The sequence below is a fragment of the Stegostoma tigrinum genome, chromosome 33, assembly GCF_030684315.1.
Source record: "Stegostoma tigrinum isolate sSteTig4 chromosome 33, sSteTig4.hap1, whole genome shotgun sequence".
NCBI classification, from domain to species: domain Eukaryota; kingdom Metazoa; phylum Chordata; class Chondrichthyes; order Orectolobiformes; family Stegostomatidae; genus Stegostoma; species Stegostoma tigrinum.
In genome coordinates, this window is record NC_081386.1 from 28,889,956 (window position 1) to 28,917,932 (window position 27,977).

Genomic DNA, 27,977 nt, shown 5'->3' on the forward strand with positions numbered 1-27,977 from the left:
GCTTAGGGTTAATGCTGCTGATTTTCTGCAGCAACAGCAAGTTTCACGGCAAAATGAAAAAAGTGACCTCACAAGAAAGCCACTATTTGATTGGTTGGTAACGACTGTTAGGGACTGAGCACAAGATAATTTACTACACTGTTTTCAGTGGTAGTTTTGCAGGGTTGTCCGGGGAAGGACTGTTCTTAAAGCAGATTGAAAAGACAGAAAACCATGAAAACAAAATAAAAGCTTTAATGAAACTTATGTAGCAACAATACAACTTGGCGAGTGGCAAGAAGGAATAAGAACTGAGCAGAGCTCAAAACAGCCAGCAAGAATAGAGCATAGGTGGAGTTTGAAACCTGACATCAATAGGGGGGGAAAGGAGTGACATATGGAAACAAGTGATTAGCAAGCAGTTGACAAGAAATTCTAGATATTAATCTCCAGTTTACAGGCACTACCTAGGTTGTGAAAGGGCTCTATTCTGGACTTAATTCACAAGTTGATTTGTACACAAGTCGAAACGCAATGCAGGACAATGTAAAGCAGCTGTTTGTAAGTACAGGAAATGTGTGGTTTTTAATGTAGTCAAGCAAGAGTAATGCATGGGATTGCATTCTTAAGTAGGAGCATTTGCAAATCAGAAATTCATAAAAATCAGCAACATCCTGTTTCATTTTTTAAAAAAAAATTCTGAGTAAAGGCAAGGCAGGGCAAGGCAAGGCAAGGCAAGGCAAGGCAAGGCAAGGCAAGGCAAGGCAAGGCAAGGCAAGGCAAGGCAAGGCAAGGCAAGGCAAGGCAGCTCAGCTTTGTGTATTATGAATCCTGCGATGTGTGGTCATGGCACTTATAGTGGCCTCTGATACTTCTCAACTTGTTCAGATATTATTATATACTTTGCAGCAGGTAGGACTTGGGCCTTCTGACCCAAAACGGTAGGGACATTACCACTGTATCACAACAGCCCAGTGGCCCAGCTGACTAGACATGCAACATTGTCACCAGCTACAAAAATTTAGCTCTGGACTTTATAACATGAACAACGGCTGGAGTCAGTGGCTCCACAGGCCAAGAACTGCAGGGTTTTCACATTTAAATTAGTTGGTCACATTGCAAGTTAAGAAAGTACAGACTGAGAAAGAATCTAGGATAAACAGGTAGCCCGGCAGTATCCAGCATATAGTTTCCACGCATATTCTTGATGAGTTCCATGAATTATACCATGAAGCAAAAATCAAATTAAAAAGATTTCATTATTAGAAATACATTTTCCAGCTGCAAATGCCTGCTTGCATCCGCCACACTGCTGATCCTTCGATGCCATTGTCCACTTCCCTTTACTCAGCCACTGGAAGCTAATGTTCTTGGTGTGATACCATTCCCTCCTAGAATTCCCTGCAAAATGTCTACTTGGCACCAGACTGTTGATTTCAATTCCTTTTCCCTACAATACAAAGTAGTCAAGCAAGAATAAAGTATCACCCATTTCTTTTGCAAATCAATTGCTTGTTTTTGCAGCTGATCTATGCAGGCTGGAGAAAATAAATCAGTGTGTGTTTGACAAAGATGAGAAAAAAGGTATACATAGTACAGCTAAACAATATCAGTAGCTGTTACAGGACAAAAGCCATTTTGTTGCAGAGTTTTGAACATGACTTTAGGCACAAATGCTGTACAGCCATCCATACAAAGGCAGCCATTATATTTAAATGATGTTCCTTGGAAATCTGGGGATTGAGATACCAAACCTGATTTATGATTCCATACACTGTTCAATTCAAATCCCTGGTCAGCTCTATCCACAACAGAAAATTTGCAATATTGCAGTTTAGCACATATCAAATACGAAATGGACATAAAAGTGTGACAGAAATTTGCTTTGCAGTTTATGAAATTCAAATGAAATGACAGCACTTTAACCAACAGAATTTCCAACTCCTTCTTGGGGGCAGTATAGTGGCTCAGTGGTTAGCACCACTGCCTCACGGCGCCACGAGGCCAGTTTAATTCCAATCATAGGTGACTGTGTGACATTTGCACATCTTCCCAGTGTCTGCGTGGATTTTGTCCAGCTGCTCCTGTTTCTTTCTGCAGTGCAAAGATGTGCAGGTTAAGTGGAATGGCGAAGTTGAATGCCCATAGTGTCCAGGGATGTATAGGTTAGGTGGATTAACCATGGGAAATACAGGGTTATAGGAACAGAGTAGAGAGGTGCTCTGGGTGGGTTGCTCTTCAGAGGGTTGGCATCGATTCGACGGGCTAAGTGGCATGCTTCTGCACTGTAGGGATTTTATGATTTTCTTGAAGTTCTTTAGCTCAAAACATGAAGTAGATCTGGGGGAAAAAACCCTACAAATCCATGTTTAATGTTTTTAAAGTTTAATTTCTATTACTTGAAGAAATTTTGCTGGTTATGGGCAGAAAGCAATTAGGCATCATAGAACATAGAACATAGAACATTACAGCGCAATACAGGCCCTTCGTCCCTCGACGTGGCGCCGACCTGTCATACTGATCTGAAGCCCATCTAACCTATACTATTCCATGTACGTCCATATGCTTATCCAATGATGACTTAAACGTACCTAAAGTTGTCAAATCTACTACCGAGAGATTTCTTCCCAGTGTCCTAGTCAATACTTATCCTTCAACAAACATCACAAAGAAAACAAGATTATCTGGTTGTCTGCAGATTCTTGCTGTGATCAGTAGCTCCATGTCTCCAACAATACGGTAGTTGTACTTCAAAACTACTTTTGACTATAATTTTAAAAAGGCTGATATACTTAAATTTGAAAGGCTGTCTAGAAATGCAAATTCTTATAGATTAGATTAGATTCCCTATAGTGGGGAAACAGGCCCTTCAGCCCACCAAGTCCACACCACCCTTTGAAGCATCCCACCCAGACCCATCCCCCTATAACCGACCACACCCTTGAACACTACAGGTAATTTAGCATGGTTTCTTTACTCATGATCATGAGGTCCTTAATTTCAAAGAATATAGATTAGAAATCTGAAGGCAGACCATAAAACAGAATTCTTGTTTGTTTTCCTTTGAGATGTCATCTGAAAGTTGCTCCTAATCGCTTCATTAGGTACTACATAGTAGCTCATAGCTTTCCGCATACAAAACTAGCTTTATTGTGGATGTAATGTAAGTACAAACTGGTGTCAATGTAGTAAACCTCAAAAACACATCACAAGGTTATAATAAACCAAAATGGAACACTAAGATTCTTAGTAGTGTAGATGAGCAGAGAGATCTCGGTGTCCATGTACACAGATCATTGAAAGTTGCCATCAAGGTTGACAGGGCTGTTAAGGAGGCATAGAGTGTTTTAGCTTTTATTAATAGAGGAATTGAGTTCCGGAACCAAGAGGTTATGCTGCAGCTGTACAAAACTCTGGTGCGGCCACACTTGGAGTACTGCGTACAGTTCTGGTTACCGCATTATAAGGATGTGGAAGCTTTGGAAAGGGTGCAGAGGAGACTTACTAGGATGTTGCCTGGTATGGAGGGAAGGTCTTACGAGGAAAGGCTGAGGGACTTGAGGCTGTTTTCATTAGAGAGAAGAAGGTTGAGAGGTGACTTAATTGAAACATATCAAATAATCAGAGGGTTAGATAGGGTGGTTAGGGAGAGCATTTTTCCTAGGATGGTGATGGCGAGCACAAGGGGGCATAGCTTTAAATTGAGGGGTGAAAGATATCGGACAGATGTCAGAGGTAGTTTCTTTACTCAGAGTAGCAAGGGAATGGAATGCTTTGCCTGCAACGGTTGTAGATTCGCCAACTTTAGGTACACTTAAGTCGTCATTGGATGAGCATATGGACGTACATGGAATAGTGTAGGTTAGATGGGCTTCAGATCGGTATGACAGGTCGGCACAACATCGAGGGCCGAAGGGCCTGTACTGTGCTGTAATGTTCTATGTTCTATGTTCTAAGCCACATTAAGCAATATTAAGGTGGTTAATCAAAGTTGATTAGGGTAGATTTCAGAGGTGTCTTTGATGATGAAAATTAGATAGAAAAACAGAGGTGTCTAGAATTTGAGAGCTTAGGGCCTTGGTAACTGAAAACACAGCTGCCATTGATGGAGTGTTTTGTTTAAGAAAAGTTAGTTCACGGCTTTGATGGTCATCAGCAAGTCCAGTAATTAGTGTCCAGCCCCAACTGCAGCTGAGAAGGTGGTGGTCAGCCCCTTCTTTAGCCACTGTTGTCTGTGCATTCAAAGGTACCTTCACAATGCTATTAGGCAGAGTTCCAGGATGTTTAGCCATCACTGATCAAAAAAAAGGTGCCATATTTCCAAGTTAGGACAGATTTCTAGGCAGTGGCATTCTCAAGAAATGCTGCCTTTGTCCTTCTAGATGTCAGTATATCACAAACATGTGACCTCTATTTTATAAGACATGGTGCATTGGTCGTAAAGAGAATGAATGTTTAAACTGGTGTATGGGATGTCAATCAAGGTGTTCTGAACTTGATTGTACTGAGTTACAACATTTAAACACGTACATGAATAAGAAAGGTTTAAGAGGGATATGGGTCAAATGCAAGCAAATGGGACTAAATTTAGTTTGGAACATTTAGTCGGCATGGACAAGTTGAACCAAAGGGTGTGTTTCTGTGTTGTACGACTGTTTGTTACCAAAATGTAGCCAGAAGCCCAGGTGGTCAAATGTGATACCAAGTCCGCAAACAATATAGTTCAGCCAGAGGGATGGAGTTGGTAGCTAAAAAATGAAATTTGTGGCAGGAGCTGAAAACAATAGTTCTGGCACTCTCAATATGCCTCAAACAAAGCCACTCACCAGTCCTCACCCAAAATATTCATTGCAACATAAAAATTATATCAACTATGAAATGTAATGTCATATTTCCTGTTATCAGAATTTACTATTGATCAGGTTTCTAAAATGTTATAATTGAGCTTTGTTGCCTAATATTCAGCACTTTCGTGACAGTTGCAAAACTCAATTTTTTTTTTATTCATTCATGGGACGTGGCCATCACTTGCGAGGCTAAAATTTATTGCTGGTCCCTAATTGCCAAGAGGGCAAATTGCTGTGTGCCTAGAGTCACTTGGAAACCAGACAAGACGGGGATAGTAGATTTCCTTCCCTAAATGACAGTGAACCAGATGAGTATTTACAACAATCAATAGTCGTTAACTGGTTACGATTAGGCTAGCCTTTTACTGAATTCAATGTTATCATCTGCTGTGGTGGGATTCAAACACACCCAGAACATTAGCTAAGGTTCTGAATTATTAGTCCAAAGACTTTACAACTATGCTACCATACTTTATACTGCACAGTATTGAGAAACCTTGCAATTAAGAAGAGAGATTTAGCACTGGGTCTGAATGCAACAGATTTGCCTATGATAACAGTAAGGGCATTTATTTTACAACATAGTACATCCTTTAAAATTCAGGTATCCTTACAAATATGCAGAATTCTTCCCAGAATGCACATCAGTATCTTGCACATGCATTATATTTATTTAATCAAATTCAGCAGATATGCACCAGACGTGACAAGTACAGAACATTAACTACTAGCATTACAGCAAGCATTTTTGTGAAAAAGTACACTGCAAAAGGATGGTATGCGCAGAAAACATTAAGCATTTAAAATTGACTACACTGAGGAAACAAACACTTTCACTGAATGCATTACAGTACAAGTTAGTAAATATTTGATAGGAGTTGGATAGGTGAAGAAAAATGTAATAAAATTTATAAAAGCAGGAAAACAAATAATAGAATGAGTCAAATGATAAATTTCAAAGAAAAAAATTCAAATAACTGTAGAGGTAATTAATCTAGAAGGTCAAAATTAACCTCAAAAAGATCATATTTTGAAAAGTTTTAAACAATCTTCAAATTGAAAAGTTTCAAAACAAAAATTCAATTGCACATCAAGACACCTGAGACGTGATAGGCTACTCATGCCCCTGTTTAGATCTGGCTAGCTGCACATACCCTCAAGTTTCCAGGACTGAAGATCCAGATACTGTGATACCACATGCAAAATTTTAAAGTCTTGTCCTACACTTTTGCTACTTAGTGCCCTTATGTTTTGATGAATTCCCCTTTCAAAGTGACGTATATACTTATATATGTATAAGGCAGCCCAGAGTCAAATGTATCATTACAGAATGGGCGAGATCTTTATTCCTTTGGGAACGTGTTACTGTGGTGACAGCATACACATTTACAAGTATATTGTAATGCGTTGTTGGCAGTTTTCAACCTTGTTTCCAACACATGGCTGACCAGAAAACTCTCACTCTTACATGCTCACTACGATATATGCTCATAATCATTATTCATTTAACAGGCACAGCAAGTAGACAATCCAAAGTTTGGATCTCAATCCAATGTGGATTTGTTTTGAAAGCCAAGGTTCACACGCTTTCAATCTTTGGTGTTGCAAGGGAAGAATCTGATTAACACAGTCTTTACACAAACCTGAAATAAAAACTGTTGACAATAACCTGTTCTCACTTTTACATATTCACATTACTCTTCATTTCTTTCTGTAGCTCCTATAACGTCATCAAGCACTTGCAATTTTGCCAAAAAACTCAAGTCTACCAATGTAGCAATTCAAGCAAGCATGTTAAAATAAATGAGATAACAATGTGTCGAGCTGGATGAACACAGCAGGCCAAGCAGCATCAGAAGAGCAAGAAGGTTTTAGGCCCAAAACATCAGCCTTCCTGCTCCTCTGATGCTGCTTGGCCTGCTGTGTTCCTCCAGCTCCACACATTGTTATCTCAAATTCTCCAGCATCTGCAGTTCCTACTATCTATGATAAAAAAAACGCCTCGGTTTTATCTCTGGAATCTAATTGTGTGAAAATAAACATGATTTTATACAAAATACAATTCATCAGCCAAAGGCAAAATCTGGAGAAGGCAGCAAGTTTGATTGAACTGCAAAATATTTTTGGCATTGATTAGCATGACTTCAATTAGAACCAGTTCAGACATAACTGGCTTATGAAATTAAGCAGTGTTTTAAAAGTGTTGAATCTTTTCCATGCCTTCAACTAATTCATCCCGAAAATTCGATCTCCGAGTGCTTATGCATTATCTATATGACTTGACATTAAACTCGAAATGTGAGTCTTTTGGCAGGACCATTCACTTCTAACTTCTTAGCATTCGATGTACAACCCTGGGTCAGTTTTACTTTGAGCAAACAGATTTTTCCACAAGCTGCTCCTACACACCGTAAAGTCATGCAGCACAGAAACGGACCTCAGTCCAATCAGTTCATGCCAAACATATTCCCACACTAAAATAGTCCCACAGCCCTGCCTGCCCCTGCCCCATATCCCTCAGCATTTACTATTCATGTACCTATCCAAAGGTCTTTTAAATGTTGTAACTGTACACACATCCACTACTTTCTCAGGAAGTTCATTCCACATGCGAACCACCCTCTGCGTAAAAAAAATTCTTGTTTTTTTAAAATCTCTCTCCTCTCGCCTTAAAAATGTGGCCCCAATCTTGAAATCACCCATCGTGGAAAAGACAACTACCATTAATTTTATCTATATCTCTCGTTATTTTATAAAACTTCTATCACTAACTAAAACTCCTAACCCTAACCCTATTGCTTCTCAACCACCTACCATTCCACTGAAAAGAGTCCCTGCCTTTCCAGCTTTGTGTTTATAACTCAAAACTTCCATAATATATTTAAAAATTCCAGAGCCAAAACACCACAATCTACAATTGCTGTCCTACTGACCAAAGACTCGCAGGGTTGCATTTCAAATTCCTTCATGCATGCCACAGCAATATATCCCAGTCACTCTATTTCCAACTGGCTTGCAGTGCAGTATCAACTCCACTACTATGCAGTAGCCCGTGGCCATCACATCTTTGTGCATTCATCTGACTTGTCTCAACTTGTGACCTACTTACACCACCTTTTAAAAAGCTCAAAGCATATTTTATTGAAAACAGCTTCGGTTATTTTTCTAAATCTCCTATGTTACCTCCAATTTTATATCCATTATTCCCTCCTTACAAAAGCCTTGGAACATCTCTTCACATGGTAAGTATTGCCTAAATGAGATGTCATAAATAGTACATACTGTTTGAAGTCTGTATGCAAACAATATTTCAAGTGTTCATATGCGGTACGTGTTCATTTGTACCTTCTTTATCCATACTGCACCATACTTTTTAAATCACATAGAACTGCTCAGCAATTTGAAAGTCAGGGTGACGAAGACTTGCACAGTATAATTCTGAACAGCACATTATTACAACTCACAATCACAAGAGGTTTCTACTCACTTCATGGGATGTGGACAACGCTGGCTAGAACTGGATTTAGTGCATATACATAGGTGCCCTTGAGAAGGTTATGGTGAGCCTTCTCCTGCAATCATTGCAGCAGATTTGCTATAGGTAGACCCACACGCTGTTGGGGAAGGGACTTCCAGGATTTTGACGCAGCAACACTGTCCAGACGTAGAGAGGATTGCAGGGAAACTCACAGTGGTGGTGTTCCCATGTGTATATTGCCCTTGTTCTTTTAAGATTATGGTGGTTGTGGTTTGGAAGTCACTGTCTAAGGAGTCTTGGTAAATTTTTGCAGTGCATTTTGTAGATACTTCACACAGCTGCTGCTGAGAAGTGGAGAGGGTGAATGTTTGTGAATCCAGTGCCAGTTAAGCAGTTGCATTCTTCCAGACCGTTTCAAGCTTCTGGAGTGTTGTTAAAGCTGCACTCATCTAGGCAAATGGTAAGTCCTCCGTCACATTCCTGACAGGTACTTTACAGACGGTGGACACGCTTTGAGAAGTCAGGAGGTGAATTACTCACCCTAGATTCCTAGGCTTTAACTTGCTCTTCAAACCATTATTTTATATGACTAATCCAGTTCAATATCTGGTCAATGATAACTCTCAGGAAGTTGACAGTAGGGAATTTAGTGATGGTGATGCCATTAAATGTCAAGGGACAATGGTGAAGATGGTCACTGCCTGACATGTTGCATGCCACTTGGCAGTTAAAGCCTGAATAATATTCAGGTCTGGCTGCATCTAAGCTTGGACTGCTTCAGTTAATTTACAGTTTCTCCTGTCATGGAAAGATCAGCCAGAGTTGAATGGCATGTAAACAAAGTTGCAATATTCTCACTACATAGCTCACTCCAGCATCAACTTTAAAAACAAACCTTTAAAAAAAATTGAGTAATTTGAATTCATATGCACTAACATTTAAATGAAAAACAAAACAGTTTATAAAAAGGCATACAGTCCTGAATTGCCTTTATCTCTGCTTTAACATAGCTGAAATAATTCAATACTGTTTAGACTTATTTCACCAGCACTACAGAGCATGGCAACATTGGGGAAAAAAAAGTTACAATTTTCATCTGTGCCACTTGACTACAAGGCTCAAAGTTTAATTTAATAAATGTTGCCTGCATTATTGGACACACATTTGACATGAAGCAATTCCAAACCTTCATGCAATACCTCAGGTTTCTTTAAAAGCATCTAAATTGGTACATGCATAGGCTGGATTTAAAAAGCTAACTAGTTATTTCTACGGAACTCTTTAAAAACCAGATCTTTTACTAATTACAGGATTTGTAATATTTGTAAGTGTTAAATAGCCAAATTGACCATTTTGCAATTCGGATAAATAAGTTTGAACATTTGAGAAATTGGAAAGTGGCCTTTTCTTCGTAATTAATGAAGTGTCACTCCACAGACATATTTTACACTGTTGTAGTTTACAGATAATATTGAGAATTTGATGAGTTCCACACAGCTAAGAACAAAGAAATGGCATTTTTAAACAAAGAAATGCCCAATTGTTGGACACTTCAAATTCAGGGCTGCTATGGAAATACCATCTTTGTACGTGTGATGCACATCAAAACATACTTTCTAACCCCTGAACCATTTTGATTACTGGAATGTACCTACACAGCATAAGTGACATTATTTTGGAAGCATAACCCTAGATTTAATACATTTATATCCCAGAACACTGCAAGGTTAGTTACACATGGAAATAATTTAAGCATACCTAATTGTTGTTGTATTTCACATTGAATCCTCTGTAATACCAACTAGAAAACATTTCAGTCGGTGATCAAAATAGCTACATACTGTTTCTACTAAAGCTACAGTAGATTGAAGGTTTTTAGGCTCTTGGAATAGTGCCGTGTTCACAGAGCAACTTAAAAAGCAGTATTATCAAGATAAACTTTGCCCAAAGGGAACATTCCACATACAAGCCTGCATAATTCAATACAACATTCAGTTTTGTCATCATCTGACTTAATCTGTTGGCAAATAACTAATATTCAAAATAATGAGAGATGACTAATAGAATTCAAAGCTGATGAGTACAAATATATATGCATTATCAAAGATCAATGTATTTAGATGAATCTGAATAAATGAAGTTTTATTTTAATAATTCTAATCAAATATGACTATGTTCAGTTTTACAAAAGCAACAAATTTTGTTTTTTTTTATTTTGTATTTTGTACAGAGCAGTCCTCACATAAAATGCTGTTGAAACACTGCTGTTAAACCTATGAGATACCCTGATGATTACAATCTCTGGAAACTAATACTGGCCCAGTGTTCCAGCATTTCCTCATCATATCACTGTTTTTCAAAACATGTACTACTACATAGTCCAGGAACTTGACAATTTAACAAAAATATAACTGTCGGAATCAGTCTGCTCTGACCAATTCTGGCATAAAAATGGTGTGTGTTTACAATTTATTTGTACAAAATATATTTTATACAAATGGAAGTCACAACATTGGAGTAGAATGTTAGAATGCAACAAACCTTTGATCCAAGGTTTGAGGCCAAATTGTACATTTACGTACAGCTTTTGAATTGGAAAAAATACTAGGCAAGGGGTTATTCACCTCGGCATTACCACATGAGAGGCAATCATATTGGGCTAAGAACAAAATAATGTAGGCTTCAGTTCACTCTATCTGTAATTGGACAAGCTAATTAAGGGACACTGTGGAAAGGGACAGTACTTTCAGAAGCTGCATTAACAGTCAGTCATCCATCCCACAGTAGATGGAGGTTAACAAATTTCACAAAATTTATGAATTCTCAAATGCTTTCAAAATACTACACAAGTTAGACAGGAAATGTAGTTTTTTGTAATATCTTCATGTCCCATTCCAGTTTCAAAAGACATTAATTAGAGACCTTATTTGTCTATTGAAAAAAAAAGTAAACACTGCATGATACCATTCAAAGAGGAGTAGAGCAGCTCTTCCCGGGTTAAAGGGAATGACCTGTTAATTAATTTATGCTATGCATAGGTGAGTTTTTCTAAGACAAAAGATACCCATCACAGGGGTGAGGTGGACAAGACCAGTATTTATTGCAATTATTTATCAATTGATCAACACACCAGTGTCTACACACTGAAATAACTGGGCGTAAAACTTTCTGATTTCTGAAGGACAAACTATTTACTGACTTGCTACTTCAGAAAAGTCTAGAAAACGTACTGTGCAATGAATTGACATTTCATTCCATTATAGTAGAAAAACAAAAGCAAATAACTAGAAACATCAAAATAATGCCCACCTTAAATGTATAACAAGGATATAGTGCAAATTGTGGGGAGAGGGACTGATAAGGGAAGAAGAACAGTAATTAATTTTTAATTGAACACTCAACTTAGCTTAGAGGCATTTAGACACCACAAATGTTACAAAAGCATAGACTCACTATTCATTGTATTCATTCTGGAAGTAAAATAGATACTAAAAGCTTTATAGAAAAAAAAAGGGAGAAACCTTGCATCAAGCTCTCACGCTGACTGACTTAACCAAGGCACATCCAAGGTAAATCATGATGCTTAAAAGAAAAGGTGGCAGAGGAACTGAATGTACAGTAGTAACCCAGATATCAAGAATTCAAACTGCACTTTGGCAAAACTATTCCAACAATTTGCATTAAAGAATCATTCATTTGCCTCACTAACTTCCTTGAGAAAGGGACATTGTGTACTTGCATGTAGGGTTGGCAATGTCTTTCGGGCACATAATGGCCTTTATACTTCCAGGCTCACCTACACGCTAGGAACAAATAACTGAATAAAAAAAAACTTAAAAAGGTGCAAGTGCCAACATGCACAATTTGGTTTTCACAGGAACCTGTCCACAGGTGTTGCTTGATTTATTTCTTCTTGCATTTAAAGGTGTTTTTTTGTTTAATTCAGAGTTTCAGAAAGAGAAATGTTCAAAACCAAATTCAGTAAAATCACGGAAGGAAAAACTATGTTTTTAATTCACTTATTTAAAAAAAGCATCCTTGCAATGAAAATGTTGAAGTGGTTGTCCCATGTGAGGAAATTTCCAGTGCAAGTCAGCATAACCGAAGCATAAAAGTGAAAAATATTGTTTAATGACTTCATACAGTTCCACTGAAATAACATGAATGTATTATTACCACGATTAAAACCCTGCAGAATAAAATTATATTGATTTGATTGTTATCTTAGTTTGTTTCTAAGATTTGCTTATATTTCTCTCATAGCATCAAGCACAGCTTTCTAACTTCAATAAACTAATGTATTTGTTTATACAATAACAGTAGTAACTTCAAACAAGTATTTGCAAAAACCCAATGATTTCATTCATGAAATAAATGTAGGCAATAGAACATTTCACAAGAGGGCAGCCAAATACTTGTTGTTTGGTATTAGTTAGAGAAACAGACTGAAAACGAATGATCCAAACCATATCTTTCATATTATGCAATTCATCCAAAGCTTTATTTGTTTTAGAATGCATTTGAATGCTTAAAGAAAACATGTTATTTTCAAATAAGTGTGAAAAAGAATCATCAATACATATCCTGTCACAGGATGAGTGGAAACTGAAAATAAATCAATGCGTTGTATATTAGGCTTCGCAATAAATTGACTACCTCCCTGTTCCACTGATCTTGAATGTGGTACATTGATCAGATAAAGGAAAGTCACTTTCCTTTACAAATATCTGATTTTTATCATCTGATTGGAAATGGATATTGTCTTTCATTCCTACTTACACCCATTAAAGCAGAGCAAATAATTACATATACATATTTTTTAAAAATCAGAATAAGGTGGACCCTCAAGAGACACTTAGATTGATTGATCTTCTTTTCTCATGAAAAAGTTCAGAACACCATAAACATAATAAACCCTTGTCTAGTCAAGCTGATGTTAAGAGGGGTCAAATTGAACTAAACAATCGTCACAAAGCCTTCACAAACACATTATAGTTGTCCAGTATTGACTCTGTGCACAATGTTAACCAGAGGCACGTTCGACAGCAACACACTTCAAAAGAAAGTGCACTTAAGCAAATACAACTAAACGTTGTGACGACCTTCTCCTTCCCTTCTCCTAAATTACCCTCACAAATTGCTCCCACCACTAGAGAAATCAACATGTACCTCACCTCATCTTAATGTATTTCAAAACACATACCAAATCTTAATATGATTGGAAAAATCAAAGTAGTGATTTTTACTTCTATTTTTGGCATATCTCAGACAGACACTGTATAAATAAATTCCACACAAATCTATTTACGCTTAATTGAAATGCTGGTGACTTTAGACAGAATTGTGCTAATATTTCAAGATCCCACTGAATTAATACACAATTTATGAATGATTTTACCATATTCCATTTTAAGTAAGGCAAAACAAAACACAGCTGGACAGTAACAGATTGCCCATCCTTTAAATTCACACATTGAAGGAGTTGTCTGGAGTTACGCAAAACACTGTAAAACTGAGAGATGAATATTGTGCCTCTTCAACATACTGTACTGAATTTCAAAATTTAATCAAAAAGCTCATATTTTCAAATCAGATTTGGTCACACTCGAGTTCAGCCCTTTACTCATTTTAACTTTTACGTCATTAGATTTTCAAAGATGTACAGCAAACATCAGACGAGATAAAAAAAAGTAAAGTTGGCATTTAATAAATACACTATACTGGATTACTAAACTTTCATTAACAAAATTTAAAATTCTAATCTCATGGAGTAGCATCGATTTGCGTACCTGTTACTTTCTCACTAAATGTTAGTCTAATAATTTGCAGTACGATGATGAACTTGAGATTTTAGTATTCCACACGCACCATCTTAAAAAAAATCTAATTCTACTACAAGAGATAAAGCAAGCATCGCAGTAAAATACACATACGATATCTTACGCAGGAGCGGGGAAAACTGAAAGAAAGAAAATTACCAGAGGGCGCATTCTCAACTACTGATGTGCCAAGAAACTGGTTGTCGCGATTTAACAAAAAACCTAAACGCCTTACATTTCAGTCCCACAGGATGCGTTCAGTCATCACAACAGAGGCACTGATTTTGACACCAGAGGATTTGTTGTAGTTCAGTTCTTTTTTTTCCCCAACCGCTGGTCTACTATTATTGCCCGCGAATGTAACATTTGCAGGAGTGAGTGAGACATATACGAAAGAGGGTATATGGTGTGAAGGATCAGAAATCAAAAGCCACAATGCTCCCAACTCTGCATGGGAACACCTTACCCGGACAGAAGCAGGCAAGAGATCTGCTCGCCAACTACATCCCCGGGGCAGCCACACACCCGGAAGGAGGAGGAGTGACAAGGAGGGAACACACATGCGCATCCGATCTGGCCCGTCACGCAGGGATTTGCACCTGGATCGGCCAATCAGCATCCGGAAGCGAACAACGCCCCCTTGAACTGGGTCGGCCAATCGGCTGCAGCGAAGCGCGGGGATTCGTTGGAGGCTAACGGCTGCCGCGCGAGCGTTGCCAGCCCCGGCTTCCAAAGGGACCACAGTGAACACAGCGATAGGTAAATAAATAAATTGGGTGAAAACCGGTTGCATCTGCACTGTTGAAGAGGCCTACCTGAACAGAAGGTAATCCGGACTGCAAAGCCCCCTTGCCTTTTTTTTAAAACTTAATCACCGATTTTTTCTTGGGTAAAACACAACACTCGCTCGCTCGCATATCGCAGGGTTTCCACCCTCACTGTCGCTCCCGATTTGTTGGTTCGGGGAGTGTGGGTGGTGGCTTTGACGAGGGGAAAGTCTTGCTGGATGCGCCGTGGATTTTCTTCTTTTAGGAGTTTTTTTGTTTGTTTTATGGGTAGATGGGAGGGGGCTACGTCGATGGAGGCCGCAACTCCAGTTGACGAGCGGCGGACGTCACGCTGTGCAGGTGGTTGACCGGTGACCCTGCCTCCCACATCCGCGTGCATGGGGCGGGGCCTGAAGGGTACCTCAACCAATCCGATCCCGGATTATTTAAGGGGCGGGGCAACGGTGGAGGAGGTTGAGAGTACGTGGGTGTCGCTGCCACTGTCAATCACGCCCACCGAAGCCCTCGATTGGCGGGAGTGTGTGCTTGCTGATTGGCCAGACTAGAGGTTGGAAGAAGACGCCCCTTGGCTTCGTTGGACCTAGTAGCATCTGGGCCAGAAACAAAAACACCAATGTCCTGAAGCATACGTGGGGAGAGTAATGGGCGTGATGTTTCCAGGGTTCAGTGACCCTTCTTCAGAACTGATTTATTTTGAACCAGAACAAAGTTGCTGCAAAAGCTTAGCAGTTCTGGTAGCATGTGTGGAGGAGAAAACAGAGTTAACGTTTCAGATGCAGTGACCCTTCGTCAGAACCCCAGTTAACTTTGTTTTCTCCTCCACAGATGCAGTCAGACCTGCTGAGCTTTTCCAGCAACTTTGTTTTGTCATAGATTAGATTCATTCAGCAGAGAAACAGACCCTTCGGTCCAACCAGTCCATGCCAAACTTAATCCCAAATTAAACTAGTTCCACCTGCCTGCTCCTGGCCCATATCCCTCCAGTCCTTTCCTATTCTTATATTTATCCAAATGTCTTATAAACATTGAAATTGTGCCCACATCCATCACTTTCTCAGGAAGCTCACTCTGCACACAAACCACCCTCTTGCACAAAATTTGCCCTTCATGTCTTTTTTAAATCTCTCTCCTCTCATCTTAAAAATGTGCTCCCTAGACTTCCTGAAGAAAAGATGCCTACCGTTAACTCTACCTATAACCCTCATGAAAATGGGTCACTCGACCTGAAACATTAATTCTGCATTCTCTCCACAGATGCTTCCAGGCCTGCTGAGTTTCCCAGCAATTTCTGTCCTTGTGTCAATTACTTTATGTCTATTTAAAAAAACTTGTTATTTACAGCATCCGCAGTTCTTTTGGTTCTTATTTGATATTTATTTTGAGGTGGGTGGATGTGAAAGGAGTGCGCCGATAAGTGGAGGCAGACAACAGTTACCTTGTCTGCCTAATGTTTCCCCTCTCTGTCTCTGAGGCTTCGTCTCCACATATTCACTCACACACTTCCCCCCCCACCCCGTGGTTGTTAAATTGTGGATGAGGAGCAGAGGTATGGGATTTCTTGCGTGAGTTTCCTCAAATGTACCGGTTTTCTCCCACAGTCCAAAGATGTGCAAGTTAGGTGGGTTGACCTTGCTAAATTACCCGTAGTGTCCAGGGATGTGTAGGTTAGAAGCTGGGTTTGTGTGGGTGCTCTTCAGAGGAAGGTATGAACCCGATGGGCCAAACGTCCTGCTTTCGTGCTGTAGGGATTCTATGTATGTCATTCAGCTCCTTCACCCATCTCTGCTGTTCAATAAGATCATGGGCTGATATGATTCCTGCCTACTCTGGGAATCTGAAATAAAAACAGAAAATGTTGTAAATATACAATTGATTTGCAGCAGCAACTTACATTTGTAAAGCACCTTTAACACCCCAAAAAGCTTTACAGAAGCAGCATAGGACATCAAAGCACATTGACCATAGAGAGGTATTGATGCTACTTTCTTAAATGTATTCAAAGCTGAGAGACAGGTTTTTCTTAATTAAGAGAATCCAGAGTTATAGGGATAAACAAGAAAGTGGAGTTAAGGATCACCAGATCAGCTACTATCCCTTTGAATGGTGGATGCAGTTTTCATGGGCCAAATGGCTACTTCTGTTCGCTTGGATTTGTCTTATGTTCTCATATAAGGAAGATAACATAAACCTAGTTTAAAAGAGGTATCCTTTAATTAATGTTTTGAAGGAGGAAGACTGGGTAATCTTATATAAGCTGAAGGTTTGGCCATCAGTAATGCAGCATTGAAATGAGAGGTGCTTGTAACTTGATTTAGTGTGGTGTGGATAAGTATTGGGCTGAAGGGGAATGTATGAGGCTTTTTCCCAGAGTGCGAAAGTACTAGGGGACGCAGGTTCAAGCTGCAAGGGGATGAAATTTAAAAGAAGTTATGAGGCAAGTTTTTCACACAATGGATGATTGAGTGCCTGGAATGTGCTGCCAGAGGAGATGGTGGAAGCAGATACAGTAGCAGCAATCACGAAGCACCAGGACAAAGGGATTAGAGGTATATGGCTCTTACAAGTGAAGACAGTTTTAATACAGAAGAGCAAAATGTGTTGGTGCAGGCTTGGAGGGTTGAAGGGCTTGTTCCTGTGCTCTGTTGTTCTTTGACAATACACTGATAGGAGAGTGAGGTCATGGAGGGATGGCATGTTATTGTTTATGATTTGTGTGCTATCATTGTCTTTTTGTGTGAAGGCAAAAGCTAATTGAACCAGGTGACCTTTCAACAGTGCAGCACCTTCGTTGGATTTTACTCTAACTTTTGGCTTTGCCCTAGCACCCATTCGTTCATGATCCCTGCAGAGCAAAATGGACCATTCCTTCTATTTCATATGGTTAAATATAGCACTACTGTAATTTTGGCCTCTTGAACATTGTCAATTTTAATTGCTGTGTTATTGGCAAGCATTCCTTCAACTGTTTGGGTCTGAAGTTCAGAGGTTCCATTCCTAAACTTCTGTGTTGCTTTCACCCTCTAAAGAGTTCCTTAAAAATGTACTTTTTTGACCAAACTGGTTATTTGCCATAATATCCTGTTATATGGTTCAGGGCATTTTGTTTTAAAACGTCTCTGTGTAGTTCATTCAGACATTTGATTATGTTTAAGGTACACAATAAATACAAGATTTTATAGTTGTAGATCTTCGATTGGACTTGCATTGTACAAGACCATTATGGACACCATTCATGTCTTGACATGTAACCTGCTCAACCAATTGCAACTGAAAAGTAAATCTGGATACTGGAATTCAGTGTCACATGTATTTTCACAATATTACCTCTGTCAATCCAGCAGAGTTACCCAAGTTATGGTTGGCTACACAGAATGTGTAGGCCAGGAACCAGCTAAGCTAGCCAAGCTGCGTAAGGGATAAAATTCATTTCAGCCTGTTGAGACCTTTCATTAAAGTTCAAACTCTCTTCAGACTTCAAAACAATGGGGGAAAAATCAAAATTACCTTATCATATTTTTTTTTTCTAATTTAAGCATTTTCAATCCTCTCCTCAGAAGGATTTGACAATACTTTTGGACAATCTCAATTTTGCTACACTACAATATAACTCTCGAGTTCTCAATGTCTGTTAAACTATTAGAACTATAGAAACGACACAGCACAGAAGGATTGTCCGTGTGAACCCAAAAAATGTCTTTTCTAAACTCATTTTCCTGCACATGGCCCTTAATCCTGCAGTTTATAACACTTAAGGTGCGGATCCAGGTATCTTTTTTTCAAATCCAGAATTTAGGGTCTCTGTCTCCACCACCAACTCAGGACTTGAATTCAAGATACACACCATCCTCTGTGTTTATAAAAAGTACTTTTCCCCTCGTGTCCCCTTCTACTCCTTCTGCCCCTGAGCTTGAATTTGTGACCCCGGTCTTTGAATTCTGCCAAGAGATACAAGTTCCTCCTGTTTACTCTTGCTCACAACTTTGTATACCTCAATGATGCCATCCCTTAGCTTTCCCTGTTCCAGGCAAACAACCCTAAACCCTCCTATCTCTCCTCTTGGCTACAATTTTCCAACCCTGACAACATCCTAGTAAATATTCACTACACTCTGTCCCAAGTAAATATGCTTCCTGTAATGTGGTGACCAGAATTGCGCACAGCACTCCAGTTGTGTCACCATCAGTTTCTATTTTATACTCTTACTTTTGTATTCTGTAACACTGCCAGTGAAAGAGAGCATTCCATACCTCCTCTTTACAGTTTTATCTACCTGTACTTCTATTTTTAAGGATTATTTAACTTGCCAAGATCTCACTTCATCAACCCCTCTTACTATGTTCCCATTGATTGTGTATTCCCTTTCACCGTTTGACCTCACCAAAATACATTACCTCAGACTTAACAGAGTTGAACTCCATCTGCCACTTTCCTACCCACTCCACCAATCCATCTATATCATTTTGGAGCTTACAGCTATCTTCTGTATTCTCCAGTACATGGCCAATTTTTGTGTCATCTGCAAATTTCCCCCCATGGTCAATGCGAGTATTATGTAATCTAAGGTGACGAAAGTAAAGTAACATTCAGCTTTCCTAAATTCAAGGAGAAACTGAAAACATTTGACTGTTCTTTGACAACACTGCCGTATGCTGTACCCCTTTGTGTATTGACCAAGATAATTATGAGTTGAGAAATTGTATTTGATCTCAAAGCATTTTACATATTTAAATAAGGTAATCTTGTTGCTTTGTTATTGGAAATGAATTCAAACCTGATCATGGCAGTTTGCAAGTCTAAGCTCAGTTTCAATTATAACTGGAAATAAAAAGCTGGTATAGTTAAAGTGAGCGTGAATTCAGATTGCGGGTAGTTCATTATTCCTTCAGGGGTGGAAACCTAGTGCCTACTGGGAGAGTTGTTCTATCAAATGACTCTGATTTTCCCTCTCAAATGTATTAAAACACATTTTAAAAAAACCACTGACTACATCAGTTCCTGAAGAGGATGCCCCACTTCGCAGAAACTGTGGATGAACAATTAATACAACCCTCCACGCCCACATCTGAGAATGATTTTAAAAATACAATGGATTGCTTTGAAGTGCCCTTGTTGTTATGTGGTAAAAAGTAGCAGCTGCTTTGCAGTCAGCAAGTTTCCATAAGTAACATTCAGATGCAAGATCAGTTGAAGAAGAAGTGCTGGACACTGGGTGAAAATTCTGCTTTTCTCAGGACAGTTATGGTGGGATCTTTAACAACTATCCTAAGAATTGGAACAACTTTGATAAAAATCTCAAATAATATTAAAGCTTGCAGGTCTGAAAAAAATCACTCCATCCTAAAGAAGAGTCACCGGACTCTTTGGGGCAGCATGGTGGCTCAGTGGTTAGCACTGCAGCCTCACAGCGCCAGGGACCCATGTTCGATTCCAGTCTTGGGCGACAGTCTGTGTGGAGTTTGCACATTCTCCCCGTGTCTGCGTGGGTTTCCTCCGGGTGCTCCGGTTTCCTCCCACAGTCCAAAGATGTGCAGGCTAGGTGGATTGGCCATGCTAAATTGCCCATAGTGTTCAGGGGTGTGCGGGTTATAGGGGGATGGGTCTGGGTGGGATTCTCCAAGGGGCGGCGTGGACTTGTTGGGTCGAAGGGCCTGTTTCCATTAGGGAATCTAATCTAGACCTAACACGTTAACTCTGTTTTCTCCTTCACAACTGCTGCCAGTCCTGCTGAGTTTTTCCAGCAACTTTGTTTTTTGTCCTGGAAAAAAAATCACTTCTTTATTATCGGACATCAAGGAATTGACTGTCGTTAATTTTGGCTCTTTTACTGTCAGCCTTTCCTCTGAATCAATGAACCTAATAACTAGGAGCAAAAATAGGATATTTGACCTCTCAAACTGAATCAAACGTTTGTGGGTCTAAGCTCCAGTTTAGAAATTAAACACAACCTTGGCTGCTCTTCCTGCAGTACCTAAGGAACTTTTAAAAATAGAGATACAATCTTTCAGAAAACATATTAAACTGATTGTACGGGTGAAAATAAAGGTTCCATCATCCCTCTTCAAAGAACAGATAATTGTCCGACACAACATTTTTCTCTCAACAAACAAGATTAACTGATTTTGTATAGAACCGTTAAGAACCTTAGGATATCCAAATCACTTTAAAACCAAAACAGTATCTTTGAATTGAGGTGAATTCTACAATGCAGCAAACACAACAGCTAACTTGTCCATAATAAAGTGCCACAACAGCAACAAGATAATTGTATGGCTGTGTCAGTTATGGCTGTCTTGCCTGTCAGTCACAAAGTTCTCAGCTTAAATACCACTTCACAACTTAACACAAAAATCAGTTCTCACGCTGCAGTAGAGTGCTGAGGTATTGGAGCTTTGGAATGGTGGGAAACTAAAGACCCTTCTTGCTCTGTCATGTTGATGCAAAGATCCATTGTTCTATTTCAAGGAAAAGCAGAGGAGTTAACCCCAGTATCCTGGCCAATTTTTATCCATCAATCAGTATCACAAAAAACAACTAGTCTTTATCAATTTTACTGTTCTTGGGACTTTGCTCTCAGCAAGTTGGTAATTGTGTTCCCTGTGTTAGAAAGTGTGACTTCACTGGACAGTATATCTTTGGCTGAAAAGTACATTGAGATAATCGTTTGCTATGTAAAGTGCTATGCCTATACAAGTCTTTCTTTCTCTTTTAGTTATGTTGTAGAACACCTTGTGTTTTAAATAATGTCATAGAATCCTTTAAATCCCATCTTCTAGAGCAAATGGGCCCTCAGTTTAACATCTCATTGAAAAGAAATTCCGTAATGGTTTGCTCCCTCAGCGATGCACTAACATGCCACCTTGGATTATGTGATGAATTGTTCATGCAGGCCTTGAACCACCAACTTTCTGTCTTGGGGGCTGGATTGCTACTTCTGAACCAAAGAGGACATTCAAGTGAGATGAATGATCATACTCCATGCTTTGCATCTATATTGTTATTAACAGATGAGAAGTTATTAGAAATATCCCAATATGTATATGAATGCCATTCCTCAATTAACTAAATCAAAAATAGTTGCTATTTAGAGTTAAAGATGGATCTAATAATCTTATTACTTTTTTTAAATTAAAAAAAGTTGCCCCATGCATCCTGAGGGCACACAGCGGTAAAGGATGGAATTAACAAGTGCCCATGACAGTCTATTCTTGTGAACTCAGATAATGAATGTCAAAGGCTATTTAAGAGTAATGGAACAAAGTTGTACTTATTTGTTTGGGTATGGATGTATTCGAGAGTGGAAGATTCAGAGGTAATCCTGTCATCACCCAGCCTGTGGAGACATTTAATTTCCAGCAAAATCCACTGGTACAGTGTGGGAAGAGGGCTTACAGATGGGTACACTGGTCAGCCCTGAAGGCTATGACAATGTAGGTGGCTCTAGTTAACTTTATTTTTCATCTCTGCCCTTGAGCTGCTGAAAATAATTGTAGAACCTCAATTCCTACTTCAGGCAAATTAAGTTGACTCAGCTCATAGCACAGGGTGAAACTGGTCTGTATTGGCTCAGACCACACCACTTTTTATATTTACCCTTGTGTTTATATTTCTACTGAAGTAATTTTACAGTGTTTAAACCAACGTGCAATATAGGTAGTGATACGTCATTCAAAGAGTATATTTGTGTTGCATCACGTAAACTGAACATTAATTTCTAAAGTTACAGTACATAATAAGCAACCCAGATACAGTGGCTGGGAAGGCAAACAAATATGGTATCTGAGACCTAACACCATCGGTCAGGAACTGAACAGGATGGTTTCAGCCTTGATAAGGTTATGGTTTAATATTTAACATATTAGGGTTATTTAGGAATTGCTGGAATTTTGTGCTTGGCAGAGCAAGATTACATGGGTACTAAGAACGTATTTCAGGCAAAGACCTAGCATTCGTAGTGAGCCTTATTTTCTTTTTGTGTGCTTATTAAGCAGTGTACTACATAAAAGTTGGACCAGATTCAAGCAAAACAACGTTCATTGTTTACTGGGCAGTGACATCCATTGATAGGGACAAGGTCCGCAGTGTTGAGGGAGACTAACATAACCATATGGAACCAATTACACAGACCAGATCAAGTAATCGTTTTAGCAGTAACAACAAGAGTTTGTATTTTCATAACGTATAGCATTAAATTGTTTCTCTTTGTAGTAACTTCATCGAGCTAAATTTGTCAATGAACTGAGCTGTGTGTGACATTGGCTAGGGTAAGTGACCAAGAACATGATCAAGCGCATAGGTTGTAAGAACTGCTTTCAAAGAGGAGAGTAACAAAACATTGATATGTGGGCAGGAAATTCCAGAGTTCGTGGTGCCAAGGAAGCTGAAGATATCAATGCGTCATGGAGACCATAAAATCAGGAGAACACAAGAGACCAACATTTGAGGAGCATAGAAAATTTTGTAGAGTCCAGGGAGGTTGCAGAAATTGAGAGGGGTGAAGCGATGGAACAATACTGTCACCTTGAAATTGAACAGTAAATATTGGCAGCATTTTCTGAAAAATTCTCTCGCTCACACTTGTGTAATTTTAATTGCTGCAGAGTGGCAGTTTCCTCCCAGGTGAGACATGCACACATATTCAACAAATCTGGTGTAAACATTTAAAATCAGCAGGCTCTACAGAACAGAGTACCGATAAGAAAAAAATGGGTTAAGATGAGCTGCAGACTATCTTCAACAGCTGCATGTATCACGTTATTGAGTAAATAAATTTACATATCTTCCTGGTGTGGCTCATGCAGTGGAGGTGGATGAAATATGAACAGAGGTTCAGCTGAATCTTTCTTGCCCTGAAGAACTGAAGCAGGTGTTGCTACTGTACAAAGGTTATTATTGAGCCTTCATTAAAATCTCAACTACTTATTTATACACAATGGGTTGCAATGTTTCTGTGACTTGAGGCAATGGAAGGAGATATGGTGTCTTTGAAATAATTGTCAGTGTTTAATGCTGAAAAGTCAGCATAGCTATGGATGACCATTCTATGCATCTTCGGTTTAATCAACTAATGAATGACCTTTTCAATTTGGCAAGTGGAATAAACAGAACAAGATTTTTTGTTTGATAAGCATGTTATGTACTGTTATCCCTCAACCTCTCATTTATGGCCTTGTGCATTTTATATTTTATCAAGTTTATTATGGTACTTACTCCTTTGAGCATTCCTCACCAGCACCCGAAGCTCGAAATAAATGAAGCTTTCTTCTCCCTGGATCCTTGTGCTGAATTTGTGAGTCTTGCAAATGTATTGCATTTTTGCCTAAGTCATTGTTGTATAAGACTTCAAAACTTCTGACTGGTCTCAGTCTTTCTTTTCTTGCACATTCTCAAAGCCTTAAAGCTGTATTTTTCCAGAACCCAGAATTCTTCCTCTAAGGCTTGGTACTGAGAGATCCTAGAGACATATTGTTCATTGTACTTATCAGCATAGTTGCAATGTTGTATTTCTCTCTATGATGACAACCATAACAGTTGCTACTTCTTTCACCACAACTTCGTTTTACAAAAGGGATCAATTTTTAAGATTCATTCTTCCACCAGAAGAATCTTTGGAAAATTTAGTCTGATATAGTTGAAGAAGAAGGGTAGGAGGATTTTTATATTGAGGGTAAATGCTGGCAGATGGCCAGCTATGAAATTACATCCAAAGTTCTATTCCAGAAAGGCAGTTGAGACAGGAACTGATGTTAAGTCTTTCATTTGTAAAGTGAAATAGTGCAAGCATATACTTCCGAACTTAAACATGATGCACCTTCAGTAAATGGCTCTTTTGAAAGGACAAATGAAAATAAATCAATCAAATATATATTAAACCAAATTGAAGAGTGATTATCCCTTACACTGCAACAGAAACCAAAACTTGTAAAGAATCTAGCAAAGTTAAAGTAAAAAGTTATTTTTGGGCAGACATAATGCAGTCTTGCTCCTGCATTGCCCAACATGTGCAGATGTACAATTAAGAGAAGTAGGAATTTGAGTCTCACAACTCCTTTCAAGGCCCTGTGCTTGGTGTGTTTAATGGCCACCTCATCAGGCTCAGATGCAGACGCATGAGGAAATGCTCCGATTCCCACCCACCCAGTCTTTACACTAACTGAAGATCAGGAGTTTAGGCTGAAGTGTGACCAAAAATTAAGTAGCAGTTCCTTCAAAAGTGTACTTCTCTATGCTGAAAGATATGTATATATCACCTACCCAGACACTGTGTGACACTTGTCGAGTACAGGTGGATCTTGAATCCAGGGTTCCTGACTCAGAGGTCAGGACGTTACTACTATACCACATGATCCTCCTATATCCTCAAGATATTTTCTAAATCAACCTATTAAGAAATGTTATTACATACCTCTGGAGCAGGTGGGACTTGAATGGCACTTTCTGACTCAGGAGTAAGGACAATGTCTTTATATCTGCAACTGTTATCACACTCCACCTAAAAGCTTTTCTCCATCACCAAATCATCCATGGTATTTTTCATCTCTTTATCACCTGTATTCAAGTTGACTAATGTATTTGCAAAGCTCATTAAGTTTGATGCAGTAATACCAAAGATTAGGGAGGGAGGGAGGGAGATGATTAAATTAATAGAGATGGAGAGGGAGATAAAGCATTCCCTGTGGTCCTTACCCTTCTCAGAAAGCATTGAGAGCATCAGTGGTTACTGCACGCTCCCTCTCCAACACTTGGGTGCAAATGTAGTCGTCAAAGTTTGTCAGCAGCTAAGACTCCAATACACTGTCTACTTTGTGGACCTGTTCATAGCCAACCTTCCCAGGCCCAAAAGCACGACTGTGAGGGAGACCTCTGACTTGCCCACACCCCTTCATACCAATTGCCCAAAGATTAGGAGTGTGGGGCTGAGGTGCTTTTAAAAAAAGTACAAGTAACTGAGAAAGGGATGCAATCACGCACAACCAAAAAAAAATGGTATATAGACTCCATAATAAAATATACCATTGGGCTAGGAAAAGGTTATTACACACATCTAGAGCGGGTGGGATTTGAACCCGCCTTCTAGTCAAGATGTGAGATTTTTTTCCCTTTTATTCATATCTGAATGTGTTATCAAACAGAAATGAACTGCTTCTTTTGTTCTCACCACCAAATCATTCTTTTTAAGCTGTCACTGCTTCAATCAACTGTTTTCCAACTGACAGAAGTGGGGACTCTAGCACTACGAAGTAATACCTCTCAATTTCATAGAACTAAACATAGTTAATGTTCAATAAATTAAATTGGGTCTCGTTTTTCATTGCAGTAAGACCCTCAGCAAATCTCACCACACCCACCCACACCTATCCTCAACTCTCTTGTCCAACCTTCCCTTTATTGTTGAGGCCTAAACATTTCTCAATAAATATAGCAAAGTATTGATAGTTGGAAATGCCATGACAGATAATATATCTCTGTCAAAATAGACAAATTATCCTAATCTATTTTTGATCCTGTCACTTTGAAATCTTGTCTCCAATAATGATTGCACATTGAGCAGAACTTCAAGTAAAGTGGGAGGAGTCATATGCAATCATATCAACAGTACATCTTAATGTTGTAGCATTCTGCAGTCTGAGGAATATGAAATGAGCAAATTCATGAAATAACAAAGGTGTTTGAAATGTAAATTTGTACTTTGAATTAGTCAGTGCAGCCTCATTTACAATGTCCCCATGACTACAGGCGCTCAAATCAAAGTGGGATGGGTTACATATTTTTTATTTGAAATTTTAATAATGTTTTCAAAACATTCTTCAGATATTCATGAAATATATGTGACAGATGTAAGTGATCAAGTAGAAGGCTGTTTAGCTCAGTTGGCTACATGGCTAGTACAGGATTCAGATTCATGGCAACAATACAATACTTCCTGTTCTGTTTGATGTAGACTCAGGACTGTCTCCTTTCTCTGCCAGTGAAAATGGCAGTTAATAACCATAAAAAAAAGACTCGAAGTAAAACATCATTAGACAATGAGCTAAGGATCTGCCTTTGGATACAGCATGTATGAGATGAAATGTCATTTTATACCAGTAGTCCTCTGAACAACTCCTATATATGCCGGTCAAACTACTCTACCCCACCCCTAACTTTGTCATCTGCTGTAATTGTCAGTATCACATTAACACTATTGGCCAGAAACTTAACTGGACTAGCCACATCAATAAAGTGTCTATAGAGCCAGGCAGCCTGTGTGCTTTGATGAGTGGCTCACAGCTGTAACTCCCTTGATGTGTCTCCACCTTCTGCTTGGCTCAAATTTGAATGCAGTGAAATATGTAAATACATAATGTAAGTAATATCAAGTACTGTAGGCTTTTTCACCCTGCTTTGCCATTAAGCAAGACTATTTGGTCTTGATTCCAACATCATGGACTAGCCTTTAACTACTTTAGTCAAAAAAAATTGGCCTCTGTTTTGAATACATTTGACAGTGACTTGGATAGATTTGGCTACAACCACACTTGAGAAAAATGGAACTGTCCAATTCAGAACCATTTGCTTGACCAGCCCTCTTGCTTTTGTATCAATTTCATCACCGGCAAGTACATGCTAACTATAGAATACTCTGCTTCATTTACTTTGGCAGCACCTCGCCACTGAGAAAGATGACCAGAAAGTCCATAGAAACACTGTGACCTTCAAGTTTCCAATCACCTCACTAAAATGCCCATAACCATTATCATTCGTGTCCTGAAGATTTGTAATGAGTATTGATTCATTTCATAAAACTACTCCAGGCTCTGAAATAGCCGACAGTTGCATTCTGATAAACTGAAAAATGTCTCTGTTGGAAGTCGAAAGCTATTGCAATGCAACAGGAGATGCATTTTCGAGGTATGTCGCTGGACAGAGGTTGAAATACTCGAAAGTGCAAATACCTCATGGTAACACTTGGTAATTGAAGTGGCAACATGTTTAATTCCCCGGCATTAGAGTATGTCATTAATGTGGATTTAATTGCCTAAATTAATTTTAAAAAATATCATAATCTTTGTCATTTCTCCAAGTGCAT

At 39.0% G+C, this 27,977-nt stretch overlaps 1 protein-coding gene and 1 long non-coding RNA gene across 8 annotated transcripts in view; one reads left to right on the forward strand and one right to left on the reverse strand.

Annotated features, from left to right (window-relative positions):
- glceb (glucuronic acid epimerase b) overlaps positions 1 to 15,264 on the reverse strand; it is a 100,100-nt gene extending 84,836 nt beyond the window's left edge. For 5 of the 7 annotated variants that reach the window (XM_048562643.2, XM_059639332.1, XM_048562640.2 and 2 more), the window contains exon 1: positions 14,939 to 15,264. The gene's annotated coding sequence lies outside the window, so the exon portion shown is untranslated. Of the gene's footprint in view, positions 1 to 14,589; positions 14,665 to 14,938 lie in introns of those variants that run through there. The other 2 variants (XM_059639329.1, XM_059639331.1) reach the window with 2 other exon arrangements.
- LOC125467177 (uncharacterized) overlaps positions 14,797 to 27,977 on the forward strand; it is a 31,339-nt gene continuing 18,158 nt past the window's right edge. The window contains exon 1 of the long non-coding RNA XR_007250586.2: positions 14,797 to 14,949. This is a non-coding gene — a long non-coding RNA (uncharacterized LOC125467177). The remainder of the gene's footprint in view (positions 14,950 to 27,977) is intronic.